This window comes from Oryzias latipes, chromosome 10 (assembly GCF_002234675.1).
Source record: "Oryzias latipes chromosome 10, ASM223467v1".
Classification (NCBI taxonomy): Eukaryota; Metazoa; Chordata; class Actinopteri; order Beloniformes; family Adrianichthyidae; genus Oryzias; species Oryzias latipes.
In genome coordinates this window covers 20,195,347-20,205,048 of record NC_019868.2, presented here as the reverse complement: position 1 = coordinate 20,205,048, position 9,702 = coordinate 20,195,347, and positions in this window count along the sequence as shown.

Genomic DNA, 9,702 nt, shown 5'->3' with positions numbered 1-9,702 from the left:
CTAGTGACACAATAAACCTTTGGACCTTGTAAGTGATGGAAATATGAGAGCCGTGGTAATTTTCCAGAATGAATTTCCATTCATTTATCCATTTTGTGAACCTGCTGGCTCCCTCACGAGGCTGCTAGAGCCTATCCTTCTGATGAAGGGTCGCCCGTCTATCACAGGGCCACACAACCACATTCACATTCACACCAAGAGACAATTTTTATAATTATCAATTAACCTATGAAGCATGTCTTCAAATTGTAGGAGGAAGTGTGAGTACCCGGACACGCATGCACGGGGAGAACATGCAAACTCTACACAGAAAGAACTAGCCAGGATTTAAATTGCTGCACCGCAACATTATTCTTTCAAAATAAATCACCGATTCTGTTAAGTTCTTGCTTTAATTTAATTTACATTGTTTGAGGCGTAATGATTAAAAAATTGCATCTAGTTCCCAAGATATAGTTCAGTTTTAAATTTGAGCATTTCTTTAGTAAAAGCTCTAAAGAGTATTTTGGAATATTGGAGGATGAGACTACCTCGGGTCCTCTACCAGAGGCCTGGGAGCTTGAGGGTCCTGCTGTATCTTAGCTGTTCCTAGCACTGCACTTTTCTGGATTGAGAGATCTGAGGTCTTCCCAGGTATCTGTTGTAGCCACTCCTCCAGCTTGGGGGTTACTGCCCCAAGTACTCCAATTACCACAGGCACCACTGACACCTTCACTTTTCAGGCTTTCTCCAGTTCTTCTCTGAGTCCCTGGTATTTCTCCAGTTTCTCATGATCCTTCTTCCTGATGTTCCCAGCGCTTGGCACTGCCACATCCACCACAACGGCTTTCCTCTGTTCTTTATCCACCTCTACAATGTCTGGTTGGTTCCCCATTACCATCCTATCAGTCTGGATTTGGAAGTCCCACGGGATCTTTGCCCTTTAATTCTCTACCACCTTCGGGGGCGTTTCCCATTTTGACCTTGGGGTTTCCAGTCCATATTCTGCATACATGTTCCTGTATATTATTCCAGCCACTTGATTGTGGTGCTCCATGTATGCTTTCCCTGACAGCATCTTACACTTTGCAGTTATGTGCTGGACTGTTTCAGGCACCTCTTTGCACAGCCTACACCTTGGGTCTTTTCTGGTGTGGTAGATCTGAGCCTCTATGGCTCTGGTGCTCAGGGCTTGTTCCTGAGCTGCCAGGATGAGTGCTTCAGTGCTTTCCTGTAGGCCAGCCCTTTCTAGCCATTGGTAGGACTTCTTGATATCAGCCGCTTTAGTTATGGTCCGGTGGTACATCCCATGCAGGGGTTTGTCCTCCCATGAGGATCTGTCCTCCAGCACTGTATCCTCTGCTCTCCATTGCCCGAGATATTCACTGAGCACATCGCAGTTGGGGCCTTGAGCTTTGTGTATTCATGCAACATGGATGTTTTATCCTGGTAAGTGGCTTCCACGCTCACTAGTCCTCGGCCTCCTTCCTCCCTCGGCTAGCATACAGTCTTAGGGTGCTGGATTTGGGATGGAACCCTCCATGCATGGTGAGGAGCTTTCGTGTCTTAACATCCGTGGTCTGTATCTCTGCCTTTGGCCATCTTATTATTCCTGCAGGGTATCTGACAACTGGCAATGCGTAGCTGTTTATTGTCCGGGTCTTATTCTTGCCATTGAGCTGGCTTCTCAGGACTTGCCTTAACTGTTGGAGGTATATGTATATATGTATATATATATGTATGTATATATATATATATATATATATATATATATATATATTGTTATCCGTACGTATTTAAGTGTGACCCGTAGAAGGCTACTAGAAGGCAAAATATTGTTGCTATAAATGTTGTTGTTGGTTCCACGTATTAACCTCACCGTAACCCTACCCATAACCCTGGAAAAAAGTTCAGCACTGGGTGCACATATTTAAAAAATTACGTGCGAATAGTCTTTTTTTTTTGTTTCCTTTTTGATCAAGTAGGTAAAAGCATAAGATAATTTTTTTTTAATCGCAGAAGGCAGTACAACAACTACATTTCTCCTTTATTCTTTTGATTTTGTCCTTAAAAGATGTGCTTACTCTATTAGGCATCGTTGTTCCTGGACTCTCTGAAGGCAGTGTTTTGCAAATTTAAAGCATAAATTTACATTCTCTGTGTTGATGGAAGAACTTTCATAGAATGTGTCTTTTGGCTAGAATTAAACATAGGTAAACCATGATTGTACAGTTAAAAAATAGGATAACCTTAAAATTGTATTATTTTGAGTTAAAACATTTTTTGACATTGCAAAATGTCTTCTTAGAATCAATAAGTTCCATGACAAAATGAGTAAGAGACTGTAAAGATCTGTGCAACTATGCTGCTGATGTTAGTTTATGGGAAATTTGGAAGAAACCTTCTGCTTTTATAACACAACACATAAACTCAGCTCCTTCTCAATTCTTCAGGTAGTAATGTTCCCTAGCTCATCGATTCACCACTGAGTAAATGAAATTCAAAAACCCTAAAGCACATATGAAAACCAATGCACATCTCCATACGACCCCGTCATTAAGGGAAGGGCTCCACTGAGCAGATCTTGGTGTCAGTCAGTTGTCATTCAGTGGTCTGTGGGAGACAGATAGTCAGACAGTTGAGTGGCAGGTGAATGGAGGGTTGGGATAAAAAAATACAGATTTAGAACTGAATATATTAGTGGGATTTTTCTTGATGCTTAGAAAGAAACCAACAATGTTTAAGGCTCCTAATTAGCTTTCAAATTAAGCTAAGTGGTAAGAAGTAGTTTAAATTAAACCAAACAGCAAGTATGCTTAGCAACCCAGAGGTTTAAGTAGAATGTAATAGAAGACACTGAGAAATGCTTAATTAAATTAATTTCAAAGTACAACGTAATCAGCATGTGGTCCTCCTTAATTGCGGCTTTGAATTGTCAATTTTACCACTGAACATAATTAGAGTTAATGTTTTCTAAAAGGAATATTTTTTTCTTCCCATTTTTAAGATTCAAAGTTTACAAAGAATGCAGGAAGGTAGGTTAAGCTGATTTGAAAATGTTGAGAGGAGGTGCAGAGATGATGTTGGCAAAAGGGTTGGAACTACCAGGAAAGAAGAGAAAGACAAGGATGAACTTCATAGGAGGATATTTGTTGTAAGCAAGAAGCATGAAGAGGAGAAAGTCAGATAGAGGTGAATGATTCACCGTGGGGATACATACAGGAAAATCCAAAAGAGGAGGGCCACATTGTTTGAAACATCAGCTAAAGTCAACAAAGTGTTAATAAGACTAGTCCTATAAAACCTTGTTCTGGTTAGTTTTGATTCTTTGTAAATTTAGACGTTTCACCAGAACCTCTCAGAAAAAAGAAAAAATGGAGAAAATCAATTGTGTAAAGGCATCAAGTGTCACATCTGTGAAACTTCTGGATGCCTTGCTCAGACCACTCTGCTTGATTGGAGTGGTTTTCATTTGACACATTGTTCACCGGGGCCAGGCCTTTGGTTTACAGCTAGTCATTTAAACCACTTTCCCCACACTGTATGTGAGCAACCAATGTAAAGTTGGAGCTCTGTTTAACATTATTGTTAGTTTAAAAATAAGGTTATTGCTGTGGCTAAAATTAAAAATGCAAAAAAAAAAATTTTTTTCGTATTATTCCTCTCTTTACTGCTACTATGCTTTATAAGTACTGAGCAGCTTGAAGATAAGAAAACAGCCTCTCTGACACCTTATTAGTGTCCAATACTTTGCATGTCTTAAATGTCATTTATCCGAATATATGTATCCTCTGAGTGGTACCTCAGTGCTTGGTAGACTGAGTTAAACAACGGTGTGTATTGTAATGTTGTCTGACAGACAGCAGTAATGGATAATAAATCCTCAGTTCAGGTGCAGTTTGGTCATAAATCACACTCAGACTGTTTGCCAAAGTCAAATCAATCAGTCTGCAGTGAAACAAGGAGCACCAAGCAAGAAAAGTGTGAATAAATTCCACTTTGCTGAAGGCTTTGTCTCCTAAAGAAGAAATTCAAACAGAGAAGCAGGCGCAAAACATACAGACACTTTTTAAGGAAGAAAATCTTCCAAAGCTGGTGCCGCACCAGGTCATTTTTTTCTGAAAGTAAACATTTGCTAGATATTAGATGCTTTGATTGCTAGAGCCTTCAAAATTATACTTCTGTTGAATGTAGGACGTTTTAGGTCAAACTGGACAGTCTGAATCAAAATGTGGCCTCAACATGTGAGCGAAACCCAGAGTAAAGAAAGAGTTGTGTGGTTCATAAGTGTGATAGTTTTGTTGCTTATTTCATTTACTGCAAGGTCATCATAAAGGTAAAAATAACCCCCATGACAAATTTGTCTTCAAAAGCTTTCACTCAGCTTCTCTATCATCACAGCAAAATGCTGCCAAATAGTGCTGACTCCAATGGAATTCTTTGATCGAGGTCTGATATATCATCCTGTCTTGCCTGTAATTCAAATGCCCTTACTTTTCCTTTGGTGAAGGAACTTGAGGGTCTGACATAGTCATTTGGAAATACTGGTAAGCTTTTTTGCTTTGTTTTGTTTTCCTTTCCAGGACACATGTTGAGGGAAGTAACATTTCCCATGTGGTGAAAATTCTTGAGCAAACACTTGTAAAGTGTGATAATAACTGTGTGAACGCAAAGACACAGCCAACCAGCAGGAGGAACATTTATCAGCGTGGTTTGACACCACAGGCTACAATTTGTTTGCTCCTGTTCGGGTTCAGAACAAGAACATTTCTGCTGTTGAAGCTTTAAGTAATGTTGATGAAATTCGGTTCAAATGAGATTTGTAGTAAACATCCTAGACATAGCAGAGCAGGATTATCCAATTACTGAGCTGCACTATGGACTTTGTGCTCAGAATTAATTGCGGTGCCTGAACAGTATTGGCTTTTGGTCTTTGTCTTGCAGTCCTTAAGAACCTGAAATGGCATCGCTGCCGAGTAATAAGTGAGCACCAGTCATTGGTCGTCCTTGCACATGTTCCCTGGTAATTTGCTTTAAAGATAAGCAAGTTGCCTAATACCAGAACCAGTTAGAGAACAGCTAATTATGCTGTACGCCCAAAGGAAATGGTGCCATATGTAATGAACAGCAGTTTAGACAGTGGTGTTGTGCGGGCACTAACAAGCTGTCAGTGTACCTCACACGGACAAAACGTTTACACCACTAAGCTAAGAAGAATTTGCAAGTGTGAATTCTGTCTGTTTAGGTCCGAGCTTTGCTTATAATTAGAATTTTTTTACATGGCTAAGAATCAAACTTGCTGTGGCAACATGAATCACAACAAAAAAGCCTTTGTGGAAGCTCATTAAGTAAAATGCAGATGTATTCTGTCTCAGTCCGTTTTGCTCTAATGTAATTTTTGTTGCAGCATTGATGCAGCCTAATGGCTATGCTGGCTTGCACACTTCTTTTTCTACTCCAAATAAATTAGGCTTCTTTTATATACTTCTTAATGAAAAAAAAGGACAAATCTTAAAAGTCGCTTTGATGCAAAAGGCAGAGACAAAAGCCCCCACTTGATGTAGATCAATACATTGTTGAAGGCACTTCCTCTCTAACAGCATGTCCATCAAGGTCAACAAAGAGCAAGCATTTGAATTAAACTTTTAAATAGATGTAGCAATTACATTTATGGGTGTCATGGTGGAGCTCCATGTTCTCCTGTTTGCTGCTTTATTTCTCAGCTCCCGCTCACGGTTTACACCCACAGCCCCGCCTGCAATCAGGCTAACCCTGCTACCACTCCACCTTGAATATTTAATTTATAAAGATTGTTCAGAACAACACAACATGTGACCTTGCATAGACAACAAAACTTTAATTCTGAGAAAAAGAAAACAAAAAAACATTAGAAATAACAGTTTTTAGATAAAATTTTCACTGAAGAAACCAAATAAAAACACAACCTGATATACTATAATAAAATTAAATTACACCAATATCTCCTAAAAAAATGCAAAGTTGAACGTTTATTCTATGTTTTAAACCTTTTTATTTTCACATTTTTCTTCATCTTTAGTCTTCAAATTGAATTCTTTATTGGCTTGTGTTTTAATCTGGCCATAAAAGACATTTAAGGTCATTTCTCCAACATTGTTAGAAAAAGTAACTGGATTTCTGTTCCTGCTTCAAGAGCTGCTGAACTTCAATTTAAAAATTTCAGGGACCTGATGGATCAGAGTGGCATGTAAAATAATATATATGAAAAAAACAAAACAGAAAACAGTTGTGGTGATTAGTGGTGAAATACATGTTTACTTAAGCTTGTGTCAGAAAGAAGGAAATAAAGCATCTTAGCCACATCCACTCTCTCTCCTTCACCCTGTCATGCCAATTCCTCACGCTGAAATGCTTCTGGAAAGAACTGGCACATTTTTTTGTTTTATTTTATTTTTCATTTTTGAAGCACCATTTTAAAAGTACTTGCTCGTCTACATTTATCAGTGTTGGAAAGAAACAGCATTTTATTTTCTCAACCATACTTGAGGCACCTAACCATACTTGAAACACATTTATTCTTTCTTTTTTTTCTTATTTATATTTTTATATTCTATATTTTTCCTATACTGAAAAAAAATAGTTGAAAAATCAGACAATGTTGAGTGTAAAAAACACATTTCTTATTTTACCAAAAGAAAAGCACAATGGACTTGTTTTGGGTAAAGGCAACCTGTATATGAGAAAAAGTTACAGGGCTTACTGTTCTGATCATTAAATGAAATGTTTTTATTACCATTTTATTTATGGGAGAGGTGTATTCATATTCAGACAAAGTTTTACTCTTAAAAAGAAAGTGAAATATTGTCTCTTGTACCATCTTGGGATACAGTATATCAGTATATATATATCACATCTTGATATGCGTATCATGATACGCATCGTATCGCCAGACTCTTACCAATTCACACCCCTATTATTTACTTCAAAATCTTTAACTTTTTCCCCTCAATTGATCCTGCATTTTTAAAACCAATCCTAAAGAACTTTCCATTTGAAAAGAGGGATGGACTGTGCAGCATGCATTACCACTATGCTGTATGTGGTTTTATTATTGTTATTGTTATTATCATTATTATTTTTATTATGTATTTTTCTTACCTATCATAAAGTATAAAAAGTAATTACAATATAGTGCATATGTGGTTAGCGATTTAATTAAGTGAACTAAGTGGTTCACACATTAATTTTGTAGTTCCCAGGCTTATGTGTGGGAATGGGCCTAATTTTGTTTGACACAACTTAATGTGTTAAAATACCAAAATTAGCCAGTGTCCCATTGCATTTCCATCATCATTTCTATCATATGCTCATGTTTACTCTGTTGCCTCTGATGGCGCCTTTAGATCAACGAAATTTCTCTCTCGATCATTCTTGCAGAGGTGATGCAACAATTAGCTATGTTATCAATCATGTTGCACTTGCAGTCTGGATCAATGAGTGTAAACGGATGGACAGAAGGTGTGTGGCGTCACCAGCATTGAGCTGTAGTAAAGCCAGCTTTTTTTTCAGCTTGCTGCCATCTAGGCTGAAAGTGACATCACCAAACCGCAATCTTTCCCAAATTGAGCAAACAAGGAGGACAAACAAGCCTTAACAGCTCTTTTAGCATATTAGGTTTGGCTGTTCTAAAGATGAGGAGTTCATTCATCTGTCTATCAGATGGCCAAAACCCTATCAAAACTAGGTTTTAATCTGAATGTATGAAATAAAAGGACTTGGTATTTAAAATTCACCTCACTGGTTTTGATTTCAAATAAAAAATAAAAATGAAAAAGGCATTGAACCAGACTAAAGGTATTCACGAATTTTACTAATCAAACTGCTTTTATTTTTTAAATAGGCCTTAAACAGGAAGTAAAGAGTTACGCTTTGACTTAGATGTCAAGGAAGGAGGCTAAATGTCTTATAATGCAACATGATCTTTAGCCTAAACTAGTTGTAGATTAGCAACAAAAACCAAAGAATAACACAACAAATTCAAAAGTCAGTAGAAAGACTATAAACCATTTTGGCCAAATAAAAAAAAAAGTATTTTTTGAGGGAATACATTTTTCTTTGTTAAAATATCCTTACAACAATTCTAAAAACTAAAATTATCATGAATTCACACCTGGTCACAGATTTTGTAAATTAAAAATATTTTTAACTACTGCTAATCTACATGTTTTGGCAGATGGATAATTTCAATGTTTCAACACTGATTTGAATAATGCCAAAGTCTTTACGAGATGTTCACGTTGTGTTGACCGCTCTTGGCTATTGGCAGACAAGTTACAAGATTTCTGTAACTCATTTACAGTGCAGAATATCAAGGACACAGTGGAGGACTTCCTCTCAGTCATAATATTGATCCTTGTGTAAGCAGAGGCAGCACTGAATAATTCTAGGGAGACAGTTATCTATGAAACAATGACTATGTCCTGAGCAGCACAGGTAATTTGTATCCCAATATTACATATTTTATTCTTGTGAAGGGTTTAAATTTCTCCCTGGTTTTCTCACTACTGGCACTACAATACACATCTTTCAAACCCGGCAGCTGGTGGAGGTAATGATGTTGATGATTAACTACAGAGGGTGAGTTTGGAAGGGAGCTCATCAACCCTTCAGGCACCCTGCGTTATGCTGGCATGAGCATGCTAGTTTTGCCTACTGGGAGAAATTTCTCATTTGAAAATATTTTGAAAGCATTGTTTCATCTGTGGTCACCTTTTTCATTGATACCTCCTTTTTCTTCAGTAAAATTACAAGGATCAGTGGAATTACACAGTTGTGCATACCCTCAAAAAGCTTCTTCATACCTCGATCATTCCATTAGAAATAAGAATGATAGATCCAGACATTGCTCACCAAACCGAATAAATTCACCAGAAAAAGTCGCAATATTGATGAAAAAAAAAAGAAAGATGACACAGCTGCACAATTTGCAGTCTCCAGTCTTGCTTAACCTGCCAAATTCTGTTATCTGTTTCACATCCCAAGTCATAGCATTTTTTTCTGTTTGTGCTTTGACACTCTCCCAAACAGCATTTCTGTGCATTTTCCACTAGTTACACTTATAAAGTATATAAGTAATTAAGAAAAAAGATAAGTTAATACACCTATATCTAAGGTAAAGCAGCAGCACTTTAAAAATACAGAGAGCATGTATTTACTGAGAAGTTCTCATTAAAGATAAAACTCAGACATTTTTGAAGACCAGCGAATAACCCTTGTACTATCTTGTGGGGTCCAGATGACCCCACTCCCAACGTTAATGTGCCTTGCAGGCTCTTCTGCCACCGTTCTGCTGGTCATCTTTCTGTTTCAAGCAGATGTATGCAATTTTGGACAAGGTTTCCCAAGAACCTGCAACCCAAGAACTTTGCTTTTTTACAAACACCAGTCACTTCAGCCACAACTTGCCAGTCCATCACTGTAAACCAGAGTTCTCTGAACAGATCATTAGGTTTATTATAAACAGATGTGTGATTCATTTGAGAGTTTGGACTTCAGAGATCAGTTTACACAGAAAACTGTCCGTTAGCTCTTTATTGTGCTTTCTACGATTTTGATACTTCTTCCTTCACCCTTGACAAATGGAGTAAATAGTTGTGCAACAATTCAGTCTCATGTTGGGCGATCATTCCTTGATCCTCTGTGCAGTTTGAGTTATTCTTGATGAAGCTGACAGTGATCCCGTCC